The sequence below is a fragment of the Planococcus citri genome, chromosome 2 (assembly GCF_950023065.1).
Source record: "Planococcus citri chromosome 2, ihPlaCitr1.1, whole genome shotgun sequence".
Lineage (NCBI taxonomy): Eukaryota > Metazoa > Arthropoda > Insecta > Hemiptera > Pseudococcidae > Planococcus > Planococcus citri.
In genome coordinates this window covers 40868036-40894610 of record NC_088678.1, presented here as the reverse complement: position 1 = coordinate 40894610, position 26575 = coordinate 40868036, and the positions used below count along the sequence as shown (strand labels likewise).

Sequence of the window (26575 nt, the reverse complement as noted above, 5' to 3'; positions counted from 1 at the left end):
GATGGCGAAAATTACAATATATTGCCAACTTGAAAACTCTTCTCACCATTCAGTTAAAATTCGTTTTATGAAAAACCAACACTGGATTTGCATTCAGCCACGATTACTACACTTTCCACAATCATTTTGATGAAACTATCCAAATTCACCTTTTTTGCTTGAATTTTTTTTGTATACCCTGCTGAAAGTGAATGGAAAAAATAATATGAATTTTACAAAGTCGATCAAAGCAATGGTGAAAAGTGTGACAATCGGGTTATTTTGACCCGCTGAATACGAATCCAGTGTTGGTTTTTTATAAAAATGATTTTTAATGATGAACAAGTGCTATAAAAATGATGAGAAATTGTGAGTACTTAATTTTGGTGAACCTCAATCTTCAAACATTTGATAGAGGGTGAAAAGTGGTAGTGAATTTTGAATTCAATGGGCTAGGAAGGTTCAGAAACTCAAATCATAACTTTTGAGGGGAGTGACCGACAGGTTGTACACGATTTTTTCGAAAATGAACTTATTTTGAGGATCCCTGGCTCAGCCCACTGAACAGCCAGGGGGCTCAACATTTTTTTGAAGAGTCTCCCACTTAAAAAGTAAACTTTCTCGCCAATTTTCATCAAAATCCGAGACATATTTTTTTTTAACCCGCCCGAAAATGAGCATAGAGAAATTTTCATAGTTGTGAATTGCATTTCACTAGTAAAATGGACTCGCCATGTCGCCAATAGGCAATTTCGCATCAAAAATCATACTTTCTGATTCTATCGTACGGCAGTGGTATAGGTTGACGATGAAAACTATAACGGGAAATAAGCCATTAAAGGCTGGGATTTTTTCCGCTATCTATATTAGGAAAAAAAGAATACACGGTTATGTTTGCGAGTACTTTTGTGCAGGAATTTGGGCGAGGGAGAGATAGGTCGGTGGTAGAGTTAGTGGAGGGTGGTTTACAGTTTACCTTTGCAAGTGAGAATATTCGGTTTAGCATGAACATAAGCGTGTTTGCTGCGCGTAGATAATGCAGAATTGAAATAATACAAACACCACCGCCCCTCGCGCTGCCTTTGTCACGAGATACGCGCGCAAAAAAAAAGGGTCGTTGCTGCACACTGCCTCGACTCTAAAGGGTTAAAGGTATATACTATACGAGCTGGTATTGTTGTTTTTGTGTATCGTAACGCATCTTTTTCATCCCTCGCCCTCTCCTTTCACAATACACGACACAAGGGCGACAATCTACTTGATAAATAGCTGCGGTTGCGTATAAATACCCCTTCTGCTTCGCTCCTCATCGCCATGTATTGTGCTATTTCGTTTTCGCGCCACCGTGTCCACCATATTTGCAGATCGCGCGAATCATCTCCTCCCCTGCACCCTGTGCGAGCTCCCTTTTTTGACACACGCGGGAAAAAACACCAACACGGTACCTTTCCACCTTCCAGTCACCGTCGCGTCGCCGTTTCCTTATTTACAACACTATTTTCGTTGCTTTTGTACTACGTACGTATGTACCTAGCTATATTTGTATTTGTCTCTCGAAAATCCTATATGTTTACAGTCATTTTTCCTCTTTTAATTCGCCTCTTCATCCGCACATACTCTACCTTTTTTTTCCTGCTGTCTCGTAGCCTAATAATGTTTCAACTCGTCGACGTAGTAGGTACTACAACACGCTCCATCGCGACGCGACGTAGACCATGTTCAAAAACTGGACATTCACGCACCATCTATGGAAAAAAAATTATCGTTCTAGTGCTTCGAGTGAGCGGATTATTAATGTTTTTCGATGGTTTTACCGAAAGTGGCGCATTTCCCATCTTCGCCGTGTTGTATGCTTCATAAGTCCCCCCTTGGCTTTTCCTCTCTATCCTTCGTTCTATGCCACGATGTTCGTGTATTTAGACGATGAGGAGAAATTAATGAAGGACGCGACGGATGTCCTAAATAAAGACGTGCATAACAGATGTGTTATTATTGCCGTGGCCATATTTACACATTTTTAGCCTTGTATTTTAATGGGATTTTTGCCTAATTGTAACATCCCTTGGTCGGATGGTTTTACTGGCTCTTTTAAAACCGCGCAGTGTTCCAGTATAGACGGCGCCATTATGCGGTGGAAATTTCGCCCCTTTTTCTACACCACCAGAATGTACGTAGCAGCACGTGAAATTCCAGATTAATCTATTAAGTAGGTACTGTGTAGGTACCCAAGCTATAAAGTGATTCAAGAATAGAATAGGTTAGCTTATTCGGTAGAATAATATAGGTATAGGTACGCAAAATATTTTGCATACTGGCATAACAAGTAAGCGTGTGAATTACAATATACCGGCTATTAAAATGTTGTATCTTTAAACAATAGGACACTTGCTCGCACAACTAGCAGAATGGTGAACTTGCTTTCATTTTGGAGGACTGAATTTGAAAATGATAATACCTATAAAGAACCCTCATGTGAGCTGCCATTTGTATTATTCCAACTGATGGGAGAGAATGCCTAGGAGTAACAGACCAGTTTTTTTTTATCCCCCTCCCATTTTGTTAAAAATAAGCCCCCCCCCAGTCAAAATTTGATTTGTAAACCATATTGACAAGAACTCGCTGTTTCGAAGAAATATTTTGAAAGTTTCACTTTTTATCAAAAGTTTATCAAAAAGTCTCAAAAATATATATCTACTTTTTGCCTACAATTCCCAAAAAGTCCTGCTTTTTGCTTGTTATTCTTGCTTTTTGCTAAAAATTGTAAAAGGTTCTGGCTTTTTCAAAAATTGACCAAACAAAATGTTTTTTGCAAAAAAAATCAAAAACTCTTTTCCTTGTCTCCAAAAATTACCTACTCATATGTGTCACTTTTTTACCAAAAAATTCTAAACGCATCTCTTCAACATGAAAAATAAAAATCCTGGTTTCTCTTTGCAAAAAGTTCACCAAATTTTCTATTTTTCAGATCCATGAATTATGGAGACCTTGTAATTGTTGACTTACTTACAAAGTATCTATAAATCATGAGGACTTGGTAAGTGTTATTTACAAAGTGCTCATGAATCATGGAGACTTTGTAACTGTAAACTTATGAAGTACAGTAGTCCCCGCTTAATGGAATCGGTTTGGGCCGAGGTACTTTTAATTCTATTAACCGGGATATTCTAATAAGTGGTCCAATAAAAAAAAAACTGAAAAAATTTCAAAATATGCATTCTGTGTCTTTTCTTATATTATAACCTCGTACTACGAAAATCCTACTCGTATTTGGGCTTTCCCCTGGTCATAAATAAGCTTGGACTTCCTTCAGCATAATTTCCATAATTTTCGCAAACAAATTTCCAATTTCTACTTGTACATACTTATTCATTAGAATCGAGTGGGGACCGGGTATGTTTCATTCTATAAACCAGAGAAAGCATGAAGGATAAAAACACTAAAAACACACAAAATTGCACATTCTGTTCATCACTTTTTGATGTTTTTAGGGGTCAATTTCAGTATGTTTTTGGTTGTTTAGTTAGGTACATACATAAGAAGTCTTTTAATACATGTTTTGAACACTTTTTTGAACAATTTATATAAAATTTTACAAAAATTTCATCATCTTTTTTTACAAATTTTCACTCATTACAAAATGATCTTCATTTTGTGTTTTTATAACATTTTAACATGTTTAAAACATGTATTTTTCATCCACTTTTTGTTTTTTGTCGAATTTCCGTGATTTTCTCCAACTTTTGAAGATTAATCAATTCTAGAGGAGAAGGTACAATTATGGACCCAGGTACAAATATGGACCCCCCATGGTTTAGTGTACAACCACTAGCGCTACGGTCATGCTGGGTACTAAAAATTATACTAGTAGTGTAGTATCGATGATCCATGTACTTATTTTGGATCCATGCAAACTTGGGTGTCTCTCATCAGCAATTGTTTCTGTTTGCGCATTATTTTCTTCACAATGGAAAATTTTACAAGTTTTTCATTCGGTAATTCATCAACTTCAAATAAAGTTTGGAAAAAAAATTATTAGCGAAGTAAGTAGCTTACAATGTGTACTTTCAAAATATACTTTCATATTTGTCTTTACTTTAACTGATTTTCATAATTTTTTTCATTTTTCATAAACTGAGCCGATTTTTTGCATGGGTATAAATATGGACCCCCAAATTTTTTTACCTAATTCTGATTCAATATTTTTTAGAATATCGAGAAAAGTGTTATTAACAAAGAAGACAAGTCCAAAGTGTCAAAATGGAACCATGATTTTTTCATTTTTCATAAACTTGGCCAATGTTTTGCATGGGTATAAATATGGACCCCTAAATTTTTTTTCATCTAATTTTGATTCAATGGTTTTTAGAATATCGAGAAAAGTGTTATTAATAAAGAAGACAAGTCCAAAGCATCGAAAAACATCTTTAAATAAATTTTTGTTCAATTTTCTGAATTTTTTATTCATTTTTTGAGGGGGGTCCATATTTGTACCCGAGTCCATATTTGTACCATTTTATGTCACTTTTCTAAATTTCAAATTTCTCCGTGAGTTTTCAACAAAAAAAATAAATTTTTTTACACAATATACTAGAGTCTTTGGCCTTTCGAATGGTATATTCAAAAAAAAATTTTGATAATTTTTTCTACCCTTTAAAGCCAAAAAGCTAGAGGGGGTCCATATTTGTACCTTCTCCTCTATTAACTGAACTCAATGCTCTTCTCCACTACAATAAGCGATACAATTTACATGTAAGAAGATGCAAGCGTTCCATCCCAACCCATTTTGATTCCATTATCCGAATTATTCTATTAACCGCGACTACATTAAGCGGGGACTACTGTATCTACGACTCCATCCAACATTTTTAAGAATCTAATCCTTATCAACACTCGGTGTCATGGTGTCATAGTGGAATGAGCCACAACTTTCTGGACAAGAGGTTGTGGGTTCAAATCCTGCTACAGACACAAATGTTAACATGCACCCCATTGGGGGAAAATCTGCCCATATGCTGAAAAAGATGCCAAAACCAGCTGGTTTATTGATGTATTCTGAATATACACATGAAAAAGCGCTGTTCATTAGGCGGATTGCTGCACCAAAAAAAAATATGCTAAAAAATATGCTATGTGAAAATTTGTAGTGTATTTTTCTCCCATAAGGCCCTAGCACTTCCAGATTATGTGGCGTGTTTCTTCACGGTGGAAGAAACCAACTACAAAATACATCACTAACCTGTTTTTTGGTGTACTCGTATTCTCTCGCATTTTTTCAAATAACACACATAAATGCGGTATTTTACTCAGATGTTTTAGCATAATAGAAATATTTGCATCCATTCCATCATGTGTCCCATTGGTTACATAAGAAGGAAAATCACTCTCCAACTCAGAGACCCAGGTCGATCCCAGGCAGAGCTAAAAAAAATTTCATGAATATTGGACATTGGCAGAATTTATCACATAAAAAAATACGAGCACTGATTAGTGAGCAGAAAAGTATTAACGGAAAAGTGTTGCAATTCCTGCCACATTTTTTGTCGCATATCATCAGCATATTTTCACCCATTGAGGTAATGTATCTATTGTAAGTAGTGCATTTAACATCCATTACACATTACGCTCCGAGCACCAGAACAGCAGAGGTAACAGAAATGCATGCAATCTGCTGCCAGTATCAAAAAGCTGTAACTGGTTCGAGCACCTATAAGTAGCTGATTACTGAACATCAGCTACTCTGTAAATAGCGTAGAAAGCAATGGGAAACTACTATGTAAAAGATCAAAAAACATCGATTCTTCAGAATAATTGCTGCAGCATAGGCATTAGCCTCACCCTGTTAGGGTACCACTAAATGCAATTTCCAACATCCTGTAAAAGATATGGAACCCTGACAACAGCAACATGAACCCGTATCATGGTCTTCACTTACACTAAGGCAGAGGGGTTTCATTATTCTACACAGGGGATGAAAACTGTTGGAACAACACCCATTTGGAATCACCAAAACCACTTTGTTTTTGGTCAGCTGAAATGGGGACCAGAATCATCAGAGCTCAGAACCATTTTAAAATTTGTAAAATAAAATTCCTAAAACAACAATCATATAAACTGATTTTTTAAAAATTTAGAACTGATTGAATTTTTAAAGATAATAACAACCATTACAAGAACCAGAATCAGATTTTGGCTCCCTTTTCCTTATAAGGGAGATTTTTTCGCATTTTCAATTTTTTGCCATTTTTTGGAACCTGGAACCATTTGGAACTATTTTTTTGAATCGTGGAACCACCAGAACCACCAGCAAAACATTAAAGAAGAAGTGAAAGAAACCACCAGAACCGTTTGGAGTTTGAAAAAAATTGAGAACCATTGGGGAAGAACAATGTGAAACGTACCTATTGGAACCAAAACAAAACCATTTCAAAGCCATGTCTGAGAACCTTTTGGAAACCAAAACTGGGAACCACTTATTTTCAAAGGTTCTAAGAACCACCACCATCGCAACCAATTCAAACTCAAACTGTTTTAAATCCTGATTCTACTCTACTCTACTCTCTACATTCTTTCTCCATATTACTCTTTTTTGCTTTAATATACTTAGTTACCTTATTGCCAAATCCGTGTGTGTCCATAAAAAAATCGTCTTTTTGCATCACTGATAAGACTCTAGGATGCCCTGAATTGAAAAATTTGCACCTGAGTGCAGTAAAAGTGCACCATGGAAGATGCATGAAGCTAACCGATGTTCAATCGGAACTCAACAAACCCTTCCGAGCATTAGTAAATTAGGTATTGATAATTATTGGTAAATTACTGGTAATTTTAATGAGGAAACAGGAAACTTTGAATTTTTTGAGGGGATGGGAAATTTCCTCTCCTAAGTTGTCCCGGCAAATCTGAGGATCTCCTAATGAAGGCCTGAGGAATCTCTAGGAAATCCAAAGAATTTCCATAAGAAGATAGGAAATTCCCCCTTCTTTGTTCAAGTTAGCGGAGAAATGTAAATTTAAACGGTTTGAAATGAGCTACCGATAATATTTTTCCTTCCAGCCATTGATGCGTAGATTCGCATACATACCTAGATCATTATTCTAATAATCATTGTCCAAATGAAGAAAATCAGCTGCACGTTCAACATAGGTACGTACAATAAAATGTCTCCCACGTGGGCACACACGACACGACATTTAAAAAGCACTCCTTTTTTTCATTCTTTTCATTCCACACAAAGTTCATTCAAACTTGGCAAATCCATAATATACTTGGTGCACCCTTCCAGCAGAACCACACCGATATAGACCTAGAAAACAGCAATTTCTTCATGTGCTCGGCTGAAAGGCATGTTAAAACATCAATTCACCACGAAGTAATTCATCTCACGCGAGAACATAATAAACTTTACACTTTCTGCGTATAGTAGTACATAACGCGTGTTTACATAAAAATCCACCAAAAGAGGGAAAAAATAAAGAAAGAAAAACGTGTACGAAGAAGAAAACCTCGTACTCGTATACGAATGAGAAGTCTCTCTTCACTTCTCCTCCTCCTTGTTCACATATACTGTAGCTATTCGTTCGAAACTGGCGTAATTTTTTCTTCGCTTCGGCTTCAGTTCAGCCATACGCGAGCTGGTACATTCGCGTTATACCATACGTAAAAACCGCACACAAAGAAGTTTTCGCGTTTGAAGAAAGTTTTTTCATGTATTGCCACCATCGCGAACACATATAGGTATATAGCACCTTAACGTCGAAATCAAGAAGAATTTCGTTAGAATACCGTGCTTTTTTTTAGGCGATGATGTGAAAAGAATATTTGGAATTCATTTAAAACCTGCTGCTGGAAAGTGTGCTGCTAGACTTGGTTCGGGGAATGTGGCGTAGAAAGGGGGGAAAAGGGTGAAACATGTAAAAAGGGTTTAGAGTGTCGACGTCGAATGACAGCGGCGGTGATATACAAAATAACAGTGAACTGCTCCCGTGTCTATCTCACTTACTCTATCGCTTTTTTCTGTCTGCGACTTTCAAGTCTAAACTTTCTTCTAATGTACACGTAATAGACTCGTGTTCTTTAGAACCCTCCATATGAAGGGGTTTCATCTTAAACAACTTTTTGCCATTTTTAAATCGCCGTTCATTAAAGGTTTCCGAAATGATGTATCATTTGAACACGTTCGTGCTGCTCTTATTCCATATATATCGTGAGTATATGTTACTCGTATAAGCAACACTCAACCATGTACTTAGGAGAACCATTCCTTGCATTCCCTCTTCATCTACACGTCTCCCCTATGATGCTTCATTTTACTTTATTCAGTTCAACTCCAGACACACCCCACATACGAGTACACAAGCACGAAAATCTAAAAACAGTCCGCTGAAATAACACTTTCGCTTTTCATCCGCCTTGAAAATAGATTAAAGCTTTTAATTTCATCGTTGAACCATAAGGTCACTGGTGTTATTAATCATCGCTTAACATTCTTTCGAAGGATCGTATAAGGTCAAAGCCATTAGTTTTAACACTGGTATATTTTTTTCTTTTTTCGCGCCCAACGTAGAAATGTATTGGTATGTAGTCTTCTGTTCTGTACCTAAAACTACCCACTTCATCGAACGAGTCTCTCGTGTTTTTCCTTGTGAGCCGACAATTTACGACCTATCCTCAAAAACCGCGCCGCATTAAACCTGGTAAATATGAATTTAAACGCCTGCCGAAAATTCCAGCCTCTTTTTTTTGTTTCTTGGAAGATGTTCAAGCGTTCTTCGTCCTCGATGTCGAAGCAGAAATGGTGTTATATTTCTTACTAGGTGCATTCCGAATCCTTTCCTTGTTCGATTTTTCTTCGAGTAAAATATTTCACCATACCAGATCGTGTCTACATTTCAAATTCAACTATTTGCCTTTCGAATATCTTCTCTGTAGAAGCTTTAAATAGGTAGTGAATCAGTCATATGATTTGAATATTTTTATCTTAGGGGTAGATGTAATCTTTTGGAAAAATTTTTAAATCAAAAATGCGAACAAATGCAGCCACTCATAAAAATTCTAGGTACCTCTAAAGAGACGGTTTTATTATAATGAGACAAAAGATGCGCTTTCTTCGTGTGAGTAGGTATGTAATTAATTATGAAATTCATAGAGTTTTGTTTCTGCAAACTAAAATTGGTTGAGTTGATTTGATTCACATTTTCAATAACATAATTTTAGTAGGTGCTGAGCACCGAATTATCTACATATACTTAGATACCAATTAAAAATTAAATTAAAAGGGATAAACCAAAATTCATACCTTTTATTTCTCGGGAGGAGGCGTGTTCCCCCAACCCCCCTACTGGACTTTGCCCAGAAACCTCATTTAATGTAGTAACACTAACGAACTCATCGATCACATATGGTCACCAAAAAGTCATCAGACAGTAAAATAGAAATTTCATCTATTTTGGTCACTTCTTGGTGACTAACTCACCAAAAGTCACCAAATACAAAATTGATCACACATTATTATGCTCACTGCTTGGTGAGCCTATCACCAAAAAGTCACATTGACAGTCAAATATTAATTTTCACATTATTTGGTGACTTCTAGGTGACTGACTCACCATAATTCACCAGGATTCATCAAAAGTCACCAAGTAGAAAATCGATCACATATGCTCACTGCTTGGTGAATCACTAAAAAGTCATCCGGACAGTCAAATCGGAATTTTCTATGTTTTGGTGACTTCTTGGTAGCTGACTCGCCAAAAGTCGGATTCACTAAAAGTCACCAAGTATAAAATTTATCACGAATGGCCACTGCTTGGTGAACCTGTCACCAAAAAGTCACCAGACAGTCAAATAATAATTTTCATATTTTTTGGTGACTTCTTCGTGACTGACTCATCAAAACTCAACGGGATTCACCAAAGTCACCAAGTATAAAATCGATCGCATATGCTCACTGCTTTGTGAATCTGTCTTCAAAAAGTCACCAGACAATCAAATAGGAATTTTCTATGTTTTGATGATTTCTTGTTGACTGACTCACCAAAAGTCACCAAGTACAAAATCTATCACATTTATGGTCACCGCCTAGTGAATCTGTCATCAAGAAGTCACCAGACAGCAGGCATCGTCGTAGCAAAATTTTTCTTAAAAAAAGTGACTTTAGTGACTTTTATCAGCGAAAAAAGTGACCAATTTTTTTAAAATTCCAGTGTTCAGGAGAGCAAAAAATCGAAAAACAAAAGTAAAAAAACGTCCAACATCTCACCTAAAAATTATTCCTTTATTCTACTGCCTGGCCCCACCGGAAAACCCGTTTTAAAAAAAAATGTGAGAACGAGTAGTTCATTTTTTTGTTTTTAAAATTTTAGAATTTGAATGATGTTTTTTTGAAGGAAGTTGATTTTGAAAATGAAAAAAGACAAGCCTAATCGAGGGCGAAAGCTCTTAAAAATTTGTATTTTGAGAGGCATAAAAACGATGTTTTTTGTGAGAAATTTATTTTTTGGCTTTAGAACTTGATTTAAAAAAAAAAAAAATTCCATCTTTATTTTGAAAAGGAAGAGAAAACAAGCCCGAGCGAAGCGAGGGTAAAAGCTTTCGAAAAGTAAAAATTTGTGTTTTTAAAATTCTGAAATTGTTTAATAAAGAAAATTTGCATAAAATCCTTTGAAAATGAATTTAAAAAAAAGATAATTTGGATAAAAAACGAAAAAAAAAATCAAAAATGTGACTTTTTTGGAAGAAAAGTGACCAATAGTGACTTTTTGATGAAAAAAGTAACCAAAAGTGACTTTTCGTGAAAAACGTGACCGAGTCACTATAAAAGTGACCCGCTACGATGCCTGCAGACAGTCAAATAGGAATTTTCTATGTTTTGGTGACTTTTACTAGATGTGGTGAACAAATCACTCCTTACGTATCTGTTTAGATCCTTGTGTATTATTTCACACTGGAGGAGTAATCTCAACACAAGTAAAAAGAAAATTTCAAGATCTGATTTCCATTTTTTTTTTCAATTTTGCAGATAAGTTGAAGATTTGAATGGCTCACGAAAAATGCAAAAATATATCTCATCAAAATTGATACAGACATCTAAACTTGATATAAAAAAAATTTTCGACCACCTAAAAGCCAATTTACGCTGCAATGGAATGCAATACAACTAAAATTCGAACTAAAAGTAAGTATAAGTGTGTGATAGTGTGATACTTATTCTGCAATTGATTTTGCTGGTTTAAATTCATGCTAGACTACCGACCTTTTACTTTTCTCCACAAAATTATAATTTATTTCTCACATGAAGACCTTCTAGGCAGATCGAAACTGTTACAATAGAATGTCGATATTTTTTATGGGTAAAATTGAGCTCCATCAAAAATAGTATTACCTATTTTCTATTTGTAGAATCAAACACTCATTGATTTTTACAGATAGATATCTATGTGTTGATTCAGAATTCAGCTGTAGAAATTCTCTCCGTCAGCATCCCCCACATTCTGTTTGTACCTAAAAGCTCGATGTTACATGATTTTTATTGATCTTAAAATACAACTGATTCCATAACATGATTTTATTCGCGCATGAAACACTTCAATACTTGTTTTTTTCAGAACACAGTGTTAATTATTTCTTAAGAAATCCAGTGAACTTCGTATATTAAACTTAGCTTTTCATTTACGTCACACATACCTACACCACAATTTTAAATTCACGTCATTCTTACCCAACTGCGGAGAACTTTTAAGATTTCATAGCTAGTTTTCTATACTTCCTTGTACAGACGTAGGTAGCATTAATTTATAATTAGCAAATCAACACCACTAATCACTATAAGTAAAGTATTTTAAATAATCGAGAGATGTCAACTTCGCGGAAAAGTACCATCAACCATGGTAAAGCAAAATATCATGTATTCTAAATGAAAGACTCAGAACACTGAACAACCGTTTCGAGCATATGTATATTTAACGAAGCTATCAACTTGTATTCAAGAATTAACCACCATTGCATCGCGAGTCAAAAATATCTGTGTTAAATTAATCCAATAAACCATTCAAATGCGAAGAAACGTCTGAATATTTTCATCAGGTAATTTTTAATTCACCATAACGTGATGAAAATTAAAACGAATTAACATTGCTAAAAATGTAAGCTAGAAACATTAATTTATTTTGAATACTAAGAGTTGTATCCCTCAGATATTTGCCATATTTTTTTAAAGCTCACTTCGCAGATGACGTAAATCTCTGTTTTTTGCTCGAGAAGAGAAAACCTTATCAACTTCATCCGGAACTGAACTCCATGAAAAATCTATTTTTCCGTAACCTCGCCATATTCTTTGGTCACGTCACACATACATACAAGTACATAATATCTACATACGAATGAAAATCGTTACCTTACTCATATTAAGTATAATGTAAGTTGAACCCCTGCACACCTACCTCAGCCAAGTTTCCATTCAGATTTCACCTTCGAAACCAACAGCACTCAACTTGGCAAACCATCCGTAAGAGAAATTCACCCATACGATGATTTATGGCGAAAACTTTTTCTTCTTCAACATTTTCTCGGCTTTATTTGACGCTCTTTATTACGTATTTCCCTCTTAACATTATATTATGTTGTATGCATATAAATATACACTCGCACACAGTAATACTAGGCATGGTATATGCTGCCGATCTTGGCTTAGGGGGAAAGAAAAACCTCGCCAGTAATTTTGCGCGTCATCGCGAAACGTATTCATTTTTTTCCTGACGTTGTTATGCTTTCCCCCCTCCCGTGCTGCCAGCTTCATCTTTGTATAGGTCTATGAGAAAACAACCGAGCCCTGCTTACCCATCTTTTATTTCCTCATATTATGTTATCTACTTGGCGAAATATTAAACCTGCCATAATGTACATGCATATACGCGTACATACGAAAAGTACGAGTATAAGCTGACAACAATGAGACGACGACGACAATAAACCAACGGTGTAGGTACGGAAAATAATACAATATATTTTTCTAGCTTTCACGTTAACTAGCTACTTAAACGATGAAAATATTCGAAACAGTTAACTTCTCCGTTTTATAGAATTATACCGAAACGGGTAAAGAGAATTGTACCCCTGACCTCAAAAATGAAGCAAAAAACTAGGGCAGTTTCTATAAATAGGTACTGCACTATACAGAAGTAACAATTAAAGCGCCATTTCTTAGCTCGTTATTTGAATTTAAAAAGATCATTAAGATAATTTTTTAATTTATTGCCTCTACACGGTTTAAATTCAAGTCGCTACGTTTTTGTTTCCAACACTTATCGTTCTTTTAGCTCTTATACTTGGTATTTTTATTCTATTCTACGCGTTCGTTCCTTCCCAGCAATCGCTACGATAGAGCTGTGTGTGTCGCAGAACATCAGAAGTACTACTGGGAGGTGGAAACGACTCTTGACTATAAAAAGTATTGTACTTAGTATGAGATGAATTAAATTGTGATATATTTCCCATAAGAGGAAAACTTGGAAGTAAAAATGTCAAAAATATTTTAAACCTGTGTACAGAGTGTTCAAAAAAGCCATAATTATTTTTAAGAGGATGGAACAAAATCCATCGAACAATTTTTTTTCTGTTTAGTAACAAAGAGACATTTATTTTTTAGAGGAGTTGGCATCATTCATTCATAACTCAACCCAAAATCAATTGAATTAAATCATTGAGAAACCAAAAATTTTCAAAACAAGATCATAATTATCAAAGCATACCTAATAAACTTTTCAAATTCAAAAAACTTCATTCTTCCCAGTTCATAAATACATAAAAAAGTTATCCATTTCGTTGAAAATATTCTAAAGAAGTTGAATTATTCCGAACTGGAATCTCCCTTTTTTAAAACTTCCTCAGCAGCCAGGTCCTTTTCCCTTTCTCTCTACAGTTCTCATAATTGGTCCTCAACGACTGAATTGAGAAACAATCCCCACCATGGTGATAGAATATGGTAATAAACAATAGGTAATCACTTTAAACACCCTAATAAGTGCAATACGCCATAAACAAGACGTTTAGCCAAATACATTCATCACAGACACGATGGTACGTACATTCGCGTATACAAATTGAATGAATAAACGGAATTTTCGCTCTAAATAAGGTCAAATTGGATGGCTTTACTAAGAGTTTTTATGATTTTAACTTGATTCCGCGAAGCTTTTCACGTCGCACGAAAAAAAAAACTACAAAATAACGCATAAGGTTAGGTATACACGTATAACTTGAGAGGTTTTTTTTATCTTTCATCGGAATGCAAGCCATCGCGTCGTGTTCATACAAATGAGACGAAAGAAAAAAACAACCAGGATTTGTGATTTTCGCGAAAGTCCGTTGAAAATGTTAAACATACCGAGAAAAATTGGATTTGTTACCTTTTTGCAGCGTTTTTCTTAATTTTTCTCTCTTTTTTTCTTTTGAAACTCGTGCGCCTTCTTTTTGGTTTTATTTTTTCCTCGCGTTTAAGAATACCTTTACGGAATATTAATAAATATATTTCACACGTTATTACTTTATCAAAAAAAAAAAAAAAAAGTGGAGACATTCTAGAGTCATATTACGTTTTTATTTCTATTTACTAGGATGATATCTTCTTCTCTTATTTGAGTCAATTTTTTTCTACAGGTGGAAAGGGAGTAGGGTAGGTCACAGAGTGGTGAACAAAATTTCATCCGTAGATCTCTCTTATTTCTTGACTGCACCCAAAAAATTTTCAACTTTGTACGTTCGAGAATCAAGTTCACGATTCGAAAATATTATAAGACATAAAAATGGAAAAAAAGGAGTCAATTTCAAATGTATAGTCTCATTTGACGTGGAAATAGATTTTCAAAAAGATTATTATAGGCACCTTTGCTATGCTATTCCATTGTTTTCGTGAATAAATAAGAATTCGCGTGCGTGTCAATAAAATTGCCTAACCAGTTTGCCGTAAATATGAATAAAGAATCTCGAGCCAAAAATGAAGTCAGATTCCTTGATTTCGTTAAATTTTTCTCAAAAGTTTCCCCAGATTATTCACAAAAATGACCATCATTATTATTTCATCTCCATTGGTACCCTTCAGAGAATTGTAAAGTGGGTCATGAAAATAATTTTCAGACAAACATAATAGAATTTATTGTAAAACAGTCAAACTTTGAAGCCTCCTAAGTATCTCAAAATCGACTGAACTTTGAAAAAAAAAACTGTTTGCATAATGCAAGGGTTCAAAGAAAATGAATAGAAAATTTGAAATGGATCACTAAAATGCAAAAATTTTCAAATTGAACTTTCGCAGTGAAAGCTTTACATTTTATAAGGTGTAGGTATACAAAAATATTGTATTCTGCTATTACAAAAATATATATATGAGAAATAAATTTCAACGAGCTGATTTTCAAAAATATAATATGGTATCTTAACATCAGTGAGAGTCAAAAAAAACCTTCAATTTAGTCAAAATTCGACAAAATTTCCACAGAGAAATTGCAAATTGATTGGGTGGGTGTGGGTAATACCTTATTTTACAAGATTAGAATTGTTTACCTCTTTTGCTCGACAGAGAAAACAGGTCCCTATTTTTTTTAATAATTTCCCATTTGAAAAAAAGGTCCAGCTGAGCACCTTTTCCCTTGAAAAAAATCAATTTATCTGACTACGACAAATTTTGTCAATTTTTGGATATGCAACAAAGAAAGATTTTGAAATAATCCCTTCATTGAAAGAAATTTTCCCTGGAGCTATCTTGAAGGTGATAGAGTTTACAAAAATTGCAAAAAAAAATCAAAATCACCACTGATACATATAGATATTTTGAGAAACCGCAATTTCGGTCAATTTTTTCTAAACAAAAAAAAAATAACGAAGATCAATAAATCCATCGATTGGGAAAAATTGATTTTCCAAATATCACTTCTGGGGAAGAAAAACGAAATTTTGGTCGAATTTTTGCTATCTGAAATGAATCGATTATCAGCTTAGTCGATTTACCCATTTTAGATCACGATCGATTCTAGATTGGAAAAGCTTGTTTTGAAGGCTGAAATTGATTTTTCGTTTTGAAAATGGTCAATTACAAGAGATCGAAAATCGCAAATGAATCGATTTTTTGAAGTTCGATTCACCGATTTTTAATCGTGGTCAATTTTGGATCAGGAAGTCTATTTTAATTTTTCAAGACTAATTAATTTTTTATACCCAACATGATCCATTATTTGAGATCAAAAATCGCAAATGAACTGACTTTTGGAGTTCCATTAATCGATTTTCAACCATGACCAATTTTTGATCAGAAAGTCTGTTTTCGAGACTAAAATTAGTTTTTCATTCGATCATAAGAGATCTAAAATCATTTTTGATCATGACCACGGGTTTTTGATAAGAAAGTCTGCTTCCTCAATTGTGATCTGTCACGAGAAAACCAGGTTAGTGTCCAAAACGTAAATTTTACAGGACGGACATTTGAAGTTTTAAATCTATGTGTTCGGCGATCTATGATTCGTAGGTCCCTGAAAATTGGACCACTTTTGGCCACAAGGGGTGCCAACATGACCTGACATTTTTTTTTTAAATCAGGGTTGCCAAAGGCCGATAATCGAAATTTCCCTAAATCGATTTTTTCGTTTTTTAAAAAATTTCGCACCAAAAATTTCGCGAAAACTACTTAGAATGAATTATTAATATAAAATAAAGTTATTTATTGAGTTTTTCAATTTTTTCAAAAATTTTGTTCAAGGTGAAAAGAGAAGATTTTTCCAGCTTAAGCCTCATTCAAATTTCAATAAAATGGCACTAATCCTCCAAATGTGGGCCGATTGCCCCAAAAATTCGCATATTCACTCCCCAGAACATACTTTTCAAGAAAATCACAAATAAAAAATTTTTCAAACTTTTTTGTAGTTGCTCTATTTTTTTAACCTCGAATTTAGGGTCAAAAGAATCATTCGTGAACGTTTTAACCACCACAGGCGGATTCTGCACACTGACAATGAGTACTACCAATATCCATAAAAAAAACCAAATCGATTTTTTGGACACTAACCTGGTTTTCTCGTGACAGATCACAATTTAAACCTGAAATCACCGTCCTGCTCGGGAAGTTTTTTAAAAAAACAAATTATTTTCAGAATTATCGAAGACAGATTTCGACCCACCTCGTTCAGAAACTCGACAAATCCCCCCGCCTCCTTCCTAAAATTGAAATTTGTCACAAATTTCTGCTTCATTTGGGTTCAGCGAAATCATTACCTCGACGGATTTTTTTCAATTTTGATCAGTAAAATACTCTAATATGAATAATTTTCATCACATCTCCATTATTTTCAATTTTATTACGAATTTCCTCATTCGAAAAATACCAGGATCCTAATTGAATTGGCGATGCATCTCGTATTCGAGATTTTCTGCATTATGCACCCGACATTCGTATTTTTTCTGCCATTTTTGCATCGTATGACAAAACTATTTCGCAAATGCCAGTTCCACTTATGTTTTCTTACACGTTTACGCGGCAACAACGTAACATTTTCGAATCGATTACAATAAATTTTAAGAAAATGACTGGTGCAAAATTGCAATCGAGCCAAACAATAAAGAAAACTCTCTGTTTACGCATTAATTTCAACTGTCAAGAAAACTCGCGCGCGAATACATTACCTTCCTACGACGACACAGTATCTTTTATATTACTTTTTATAATTACCGTCGCGCATCCTTCTCTGTTGCCTAGTGCGTTATAAAAACTACAACATTACGCCGAGTTTTATCAACAGCGCGATTTTTTATACCAACAGTCAACAAACTTCATAAACTTATTAGTTATGGTAGTTGATAAAAGTATAAAATATACCGGAGAATTTTTCTCTATTGTTCTTACGATGAAAAAAAAAAACGCAATTGTGTAAGACTTTATTTTTTATGAAAAGGTATATGCACAAGATTGCTGTACTGAAAAGTTTCTCTATCTGTCATTTGCTAGCATGAAAACAACCGCGTTAAATATGTATAAAAGATTTTCTCGTGTTTTTTTTTTTTTGGTCACTTTTTTCAATTTCAAAAAGGAGAAAAAAGTTATGAAATTCAATTCCATTAAGAGACGTCAATTTGACGCTAAAAAATTTGATTTTTAATTAGTTTACAACTTGGAACACACGACCAAAGTAATAAATTCTCTCGTCTTTGGATTAGTTTTCGTTTCCTGGTAATTAGATCAAATTTACAACATCGAGATGTAAAACTGTGCAGAGAATGTTCGATTTGAAACTTTAAAACCATAAATAAAAAGTAATCAATAACGAGTAAGAAAAAGCAATAAAACCGATAAATTAAATTGCCCGTAAAATTAACTTCTCTCTCTAGCAATGAATGACTGCGACAGACATGACACCATACGTAGAAGCATTTCCTCACTTCTTTTCCTCTGCGAGTCTTTTTGTTTTTAATTAAATCATTTACTTATATAAATTTCTTTTCTCGAGCGTACGTTTAAAGGAATTACAAAAATTCCTTTTTGAACTGCGATTTAAAACCTGTTACAAATATCACATTCTCTTCGCTAATTTAAACTGCACGGTGAACCTTTCCTTTTATTTGGCCCGGGGAGCAGGCGAAGAAGCAGAAAATTCAATTTAAATCTCAGTAAAAAAAAAAACTGACTGAGAAAATTTCCACTTTTAACTGCAGCTTATTTAAACTCACCTACTTACAGGAAAAAATTTCCTAAGAGTAAAATTTACCGGCGAATTTTACATTGCATTAAGATAGCGTATAACTGATATAAAAAAACATTAAACGGTTGAGATTTTTCCATCCCATAAAATGTAATATAAGATTCAATCCTATAATCAACCATAAAATACGGAAAAGAAATATGTCTTTTAACAACTAAATATTTATGGCTGGCAGTAAAAACACGGACAGCAGCTTACATAAAAAGTACTAAATCAGCTGAAGCTACTACAAAATATAAAATTCTTCGTACCTTTAAACAGTCAGTCGCAATCTTTTGAATTTTATTTTCCGTCTAGCATAGGAGTTTTTAAGCTGATACATTTGAAATGGAAAAAACCATTTATCAAGCTGGCGAATGAAAGGCGAAGTTTTCCAGGACTGGTTGTGTGAAGTTATATGTACTCGTGTATGCGAGTTCTTTTTTTCTCTTTTCTCGAATCGAATCCATTGATATCTCGATAGCCTATTTTTTTTTCTTCGTTTATTCTCAAAAGTTTAAACCATATACGATGTAGAATCGCTTGGATAAAGCATCTACAGAAATTTTATTTCGAAGTGAACGATGACCTCGTTGATACGAGTAATTTCATCAAAGGGTTTCGGGTGATCAGTAATGGTGACTTGAAGAAGCCAACAGAGGAATCCTCTCGACTTTCGAGGTGTCCTTCTTCTATTTTTGACCGGAGCCACGATTTTCTGGGAAGAGCATGGTCTAATACCCCCATAACTAAAATTTCAGTTTTTGAGAATTTTAAAAAATTAAAAATTGACCATTCTTGACTATTTATGCTTTTTGAAAAAAAGATTGATTTACTTATTCAGTAAAAATGATGAAAATTATTCTTAAAACAAATATCAACTCTTTCGAACTGAATTTAGCTATTTCTGCCTATTCTGGATTTCGATTTCTTCAAGTTGTGTGAAAATTAATTTGGCAGTTAATGGAGCTCTCGAGAACATACTCTCTAAATTTGAAACAGTGAAATTTCACTGCTTAGCAGTCGGGTCATTCCACGTCAATTGGACCAAGAAGGGGTAGGTGGGTTCGGCGATTTTTTTGAAGTTTTTCCTGTGGAAAGACCTTCCGAAGAGATGATCAATGGCGCAAATCGCAGCCCTCTAGCTCATTTTTAACGGCAGCCAGGGGGTGTCAAAGTTTCCAGTGAACCTAAAATATCATCCATTTCAGCAGTGGATTGCTCGACAACCGCGATACCTACAAAAATGGAACTTTTCCCCATAGTTAGAGGTTTTGAAAGACTTTTTGGTGATATCATAAAAATCAGTGTTGCCACTTTTTTTCGTACAAAAAATTAGATCAAAAAGTTTCAAAACGTAATTTTTATATCGTTCCGACCCTCAAAGATTCTGAAAAAAATATATTATGGACAACTGTTCATGCTGAACAACATATTAAAAAATTGGGATGGTAACTTGTAACAAAGTCGATTTAAAAAAATTTTAATTTTGCGAAAAAATGCGATTTTTTAATTTAAAACATGAAAAAAAGTTCTGATTGGTAAAGTTTACCCATTTGATCCCTATTTTTACGTATCTGTTGAGAAAGTTGAAAAAACCCCTTCATTCGGTGAAATTAACTCATCACAAAAAAATCAAAATTCAAAAAAAAAGCAAATTTCATTTTTTTGCTGTGAGTGAGATTTTTATCAACTTTATCATGAAATACGTCAGAAAGTGGTCAAAATAAGACAACTGAATAAATTTAAGCTTTTTTTGATGTTTGAAATTGAAAATTGAATTTTTTCAAATTTTGATTTTTTTTGTGATGAGTTCATTTTATTGAGTGAAAGGGGTTTTTTCAACTTTTTCAACAGATACGTGAAAATAGGGGTCAAATGGGTCAACTTTACCAATCAAAACTTTTTTTCATGTTTTAAATCAAAAAATCGCGTTTTTTCGCAAAGTTTAAATTTTTTTAAATCGACTTTGTTACAAGTTACCATCCCAATTTTTTAGTATGTTGTTCAGCATGAACAGTTGTCCATAATATATTTTTTTCAGAAGTTTTGAGAGTCGGAACGATATGAAAATTACGTTTTGAAACTTTTTGAGCTAATTTTTTGTACGAAAAAAAATGGCAACACTGATTTTTATGATATCACCAAAAAGCCTTTCAAAACCTCTAACTATGGGAAAAAGTTCCATTTTTGTAGGTATCGCGGTTATCGAGCAATCCACTGCTGAAATGGACGATATTTTGGGTTCACTGAAAACTTTGACACCCCCTGGCTGCCGTTAAAAATGAGCTAGAGGGCTGCGATTTGCGCCATTGATCATCCCTTCGGAAGGTCATTCCACAGGAAAAATTTCAAAAAAATCGCCGAACCCACCTACCACTTCTTGGTCCAATTGACGTGGAATGACCCAGTCACGACATTTTGCCTTCTTAAAAGCAGTAGTTTTTTACTGCAAAACAGTAGAAAATCTACTGAATTGGTCAGTCAAATTATTTTTTTACTGGCCAATTCAGTAGATTTTTCACTGTTTTGCAGTAAAAAACTACTGCTTTTAAGAAGGCAAAATGTCGTGACTGCTAAGCAGTGAAATTTCACTGTTTCAAATTTAGAGAGTATTTAACGAGTTTATTCACGTTTGATTCAATTTCCAGAGTGCGTTTTTTCAACCCGGATATTTTCAATGATTGGAGAATGCTGCTCAAAATTACTGAAGGTGTCTTATACAGAAAATGTTGGAGAAAATTTAAAATTCTGGGAAAACGAAAAATCACGCTGGAAACTCCAGAATAATGACCAGGTGTGGTGAAATTCGTTTCGAGAAAGTCGATATTGGTTTCAGGACAAATTGTCATCATTTTTATTTAATAAATCAATATTATTTTTCGAAAAGCATAAATACTTGGTCAAAAATAATCAATTGAATTTTCAAGATTCTTCAAAAACCAAAAAATCAATTTGGGTAAGTAACTGAAATGGATGCTGAGGACATTATAGATCATGTTCTTTCCAAAAAATTTCCATTTCGTTAAACTTGGATGCCCACGTGAATTGTGAGGAGAAAACCAGATCGATTTAATAAGCTTACAACATTTCAACGATGAGAAATATGAAATTCAATAATATTCATATTACAATTCCACAAGTCCAGGAACTTGTCATTCATAAATGAGCGTACTGCATTTCAAATCTAGTTAAATTCAATTTTTATTCTCATATTCACACGTTGTGAGTCTTGTTTGGCCAAAAAAAAAAAAGAGAAAAACTTCACCCCTCTGACTCGATATCAATTTCGTACTTTCCTTACGCGATTCCATCAACTTTAATAGTACACCATTTTCCCATAGTTACTGAGCGTAAACGAAACTATCCCATTAGCGCTTAAAACCTTAATATAAAAATATTTCAAGTATAATGGATATTTTGACGTAAAAGCTGGAAGAAAAAAAAACACATAACAAAACACGAAACGAGATAATACAACCATCCATACTCTTCCATAGTAAAAACAATTATATCGAGTAGAGCAAGTTCATTATTCAAATTCAACGTGATGTTGTTCATGATGAGATTACAATCCGGATTCTGTGTGTATTTTAAACGGCAAAAACACCCTTATTCTTCTTCTTAAGTTGAGGAAAAAAAGAAGAAGAAACTACTAGTAAAAGGGTCTAATTCTTTCTATTTTTAATGCCAGGTTTGCCGCCGCGATGTGCAAGATGAACGATAAAGATAACGAAATTAGGTACTTTTTCCGATCATCTGGCAACGTGTATTCTCATCAAGAGCGCCGGTATTACACGCGTGCCGAGTGAAAGAGCAAATAATTCAAAATGCTCGTAAGATAATCACTTCACCAGATGCAATTCGCTTCGATGATTGTGAACCTTTTAACCTTATCATCGTCGAATGGTGCAAATCGATATAAATTCGAATTGGTGAGCAATGAACTCTGCATTTAATTCAAAGCGATACGCGCGAATACGAGTCCAACAGCGCGAAAAATCGCGTCGTGAAAATTATTTTTGCTATTTTTTGCGTCCTTTATGCTCTTTGAACGTGCAGTTTAACAATGACACGATTATTTCAAACGATGATTTCCTCTATAATGCATGCAATTCTTGTTTGTCGCGTCTTTTTTTGCCCTCTTTTTTTTCATGCCTTTCGATTATTCGCTTTTACGTATATATACGCTATTATATATCGGCGTAATCATTTACATCTCTTTATTTCTGTTATGTATGCATTAAAAGCTTGAAATTGCGTTAAATGTGCCACTGTCGAACTTTTTTTATATTCTCCTGTAGCTATGGTATGTTTATTTTATTCTGCAATGTTCACGATGGTCATCACGTTTATTAAAATGGCTCTTGTTCGAATGAGTATAACTTCGGATTCTTATTGGTATTTATGAACTTTTTAAGGGCTAACGAGAAAAAATTCAGCTTTTGAACGCGCAAAATATTTGTCAGATACCTACTTATTTGCAGTTGGTAGGCACAATAACCCTCCTCTACCCCCTCCCCTTCACAGGATGAAAAAGTGACTAGGTAACATTGTTCGGGGAACTGAAGGAGGTTTGTTCCTTTTAAAAATGCTATTCAAATGAATTCTGACACAGGGATTGAAATTTTAGAAAAATGTTTAAAATTGTTCTCATGTTGTGACTTGTGAGAGGGGTCGGGGTTGAGGAGGAGAGGGTATTTTTGGTAAGATAGTCACTTAAAATGCGGTTTTATTAAATATTGAAAATTTAAAAAAAAAATAATGATAGTTTTTAATTTTTTATTGATTTTTCTTTTCCTCAAAATCATTTTGTAGACCCTTCAACCTCCCAATTGATAAATGGCAGGCCAACTGGATAGACTCTGAAGTGCATAAGACGAAACAATTTATACCCAACATCAGGGACAGACTCCAAAACAGACTGGTAGTCAATATGTACGTTACACAGTTGCTGATGGAGCATGGGGACATAGGCCAGTACCTATTTGAAAAGCCCAAGAAGAGGGACTCCCCTACCTGCTTGAGATGTGACACTGGAGAAGCTAAAGAAACTCCTCACATTGTGTGGAGATGTCCCAGACATAACGAAGCTCGAGACCAGCTCAAGTTAGCTCAAGCAGGCCCTGATGTTGGGGATGAATGGCCCTGTGAACTACCCAAATTGCTTGGATAGGGAGGCAGACCATTTTCAGTCTTCGTCAGCAAAGCACCAACTGTGAAGACACTCCAGCAAAGTGAAAGCAATGCTGCATGATCAAGGTATCCAAACACAGCAGGAGCTACCTAGTAGTGAGATCTGGCCTATCAAGGACACATAGTGTCTATATGTGTGTGGGCCAGGCATGCTACCCAGGGATGGAAGAACAAGGAATTTTGTTCTTCGTTCTTCGTTCTTTTGTTCCTGAAATGAATTACTGTATGTTCATTCTTTCGTTCGTTCTCAAAACTCATATGACACTTTGTTTGTTCGTTCGTTCCTTTGTTCTTTCCTTAAAACATTTTTTGGTTCTCCATTCCCAGTGTTCTTGTTCTCGTAATTTTCAAATTTTTTTTTGCGTATTGGCCAAATTTTGGTACTTTTTTCTCAAGTTTTGACCCAAAATATCCCAAAACGATTGAAAAATAAATAAAAAACTAAAAAAAACACTGTAAACAGAGCAAAAAAAAGAAGAACGGGAATAAGATGAAAAATCAGAAGAATGGTTCTTGTTCTTCTGTTCTTCAAAGACAAATAAAACATTCCGTTCTTTGTTCTCAATGTTCTTCACTGGGATTTTTCCAGGTGTTCGTTCTTTTGTTCGCTCGTTCTTTCAAAAATTGGTTGTTCTTTTGTTCTTTCGTTCTTCGTTCCTGTTTGTTCTTTGTTCCTGTTTGTTCTTCCATCCCTGATGCTACCCCTGACTTGCAAATCATCCCACCGTTAAAGAAGAACCCAGCAGCAAAGGGGGGCGAAGACCAAGCCGAGCTTGCAGTTAACATCACTGAAGCCAAAGAAGACACTAGCAGCGAAGCAGACAAAGAGGAAGCTGAGCATGCAGAAACACCGAACCAGACAACCATCACCCATCAAAGCAGATCCAAGCAGTAAAGTGGACAGAGAGGAAACCGAGCTGCTAACCATCGGAAAGTAAAAGAAGTTACTTAATTTTGTTAAAGTTATGAAGAAGATTGTTATTTTTAATTTTGTTAGAATTACATTAAAGTTAATTATAAGTGACCAGTAATGATCCATAGTTGAAGATTGAAAATAAAACAAGGTGCGTTACTATGGTGAGCCACCATAAAAAAAGACCCTTTAAATTGCAATTAGGGCAAAAAATCATTTCATCAAATTTTCTTTATTTTTTGTTCTACTATCTACTCATCTCTATGATTCAAAATTAATTTCAACTGATCTTTCTTTAAATCGCACCCACCTCTTTTATTTTTATGACCAGCGATGTGTTCCTTTGAAATTTTTCTTAGTGGTAAGTAGGTACCTACCTAAATTGTCAGCCTAGATCACTGACTCCCCAACAGGGTTGAGAGAACAACAAAATTTTGTTCCCGTTCTCCGTTCCCGACGTTCCTGACGCCAAATGAACCATATGCTCTTTCCTTCGTTCTCACAATCCTTTGTAGAATTTGTTCTTTCGTTCCCGTTATCGTTCTCCTCTGACATTTTCGTTCTTTGTTCTCGTTCCTGTCGTTCGTTCCCACTTTTTTAAATGCAATTTAAGGTAAAAAATACACAATTTTTTTTAAAAAAGGTAAACAAAACGTGCATATGCTTTCAATTGCAATTTTTTTTACATTATACATCATTAAACGAACGTCAAATAGGTATTATCGATTTGCCTTTGCTAAAAAATTCAGCATTTATAAATTATAACAAAAATCAAGTCACTTTTTTGACAGATTTACACTCAAAAAGTCGTCTGAAACAAAAATTAAGTAGAGAACGAGAACGTCATTCAAATAAACTAAGGGAACGGTTCTCGTTCTTCTGTTCCAAAATAAATTCATTCTTCGTTTGTTCTTTCATCCACTGTTCTTTTCAAAAAGGTTTCAAAACGTTCGTTCTTTCATTCGTTCTCAGGAAAAAAATAGCTGTTCTTTTGTTCTTCGTTCTCGTTCTCTGTTCGTTCTCTCAACCCTGCTCCCCAAACCTCTTGACAAAATATTCTTTTTATCATCTCTAAATTACACACACAAGAAACAACATTCGAATAAAAAATTATCGACGATGAAGGCAAACGTTTACGTAGGTAGGTGAAATACTATGCGCATTGTACCCACTCTCAAACGCTATAGGACATGTAATAATCTCCAGGGAGACACAGAAGTAAGTGAAAAAGGAAACAAACTCCACGGCGCGTTCATTGTACCCTTCGGATCTAGCTGACATGAGAAGAATCGCGGTAAATTGACATCCAGAATACATAAGACCAGACCAACACTATCCCATAGCACATTCCGTGAAGTTACTAATGAAATAAACATAACCGCATCCAATGTACATATCAGTTAAGGTCTCTCTCGTAGTATCTGTAGTTTTTATACCAACGACATACCAGTATAGACTGCGTTCATAAATGAAAATTGAATTATACCGGATACAGTAAAGGAAAGAGAGACTAAGGAAAGATGATTACGACTTCTCAATATTACGATAGCACACACGGTACAATGTCAAACGAAAAACGAGCACGATGACAGCAGTGGCACAACATATACGTGTGTATATGGCGCGTTGTAAATTTCATTATGATTATTAAACGAGGCGAAATTGAATTTTAAGCGGTGCCAGAGAGAGAAAAAAAGGAAAAAGTTTCATTTTTAACAATTCGTCGTCGTATTCTTTCCGTTTATTACATCCGGTACATTACTTTTTAGTC

The 26575-nt window shown here is 34.7% G+C and overlaps 1 protein-coding gene and 1 long non-coding RNA gene across 2 annotated transcripts in view; one reads left to right on the top strand and one right to left on the bottom strand.

The window, feature by feature from the left end:
* Nucleotides 1-2529, top strand: part of LOC135835800 (uncharacterized) — a 467845-nt gene extending 465316 nt beyond the window's left edge. Inside the window, exon 5 of the long non-coding RNA XR_010556949.1 lies at nucleotides 2513-2529. This is a non-coding gene — a long non-coding RNA (uncharacterized LOC135835800). The remainder of the gene's footprint in view (nucleotides 1-2512) is intronic.
* Nucleotides 1-26575, bottom strand: part of LOC135835790 (kin of IRRE-like protein 1) — a 404063-nt gene that overhangs the window by 284175 nt on the left and 93313 nt on the right. The gene's annotated exons all lie outside the window — the stretch shown is intronic.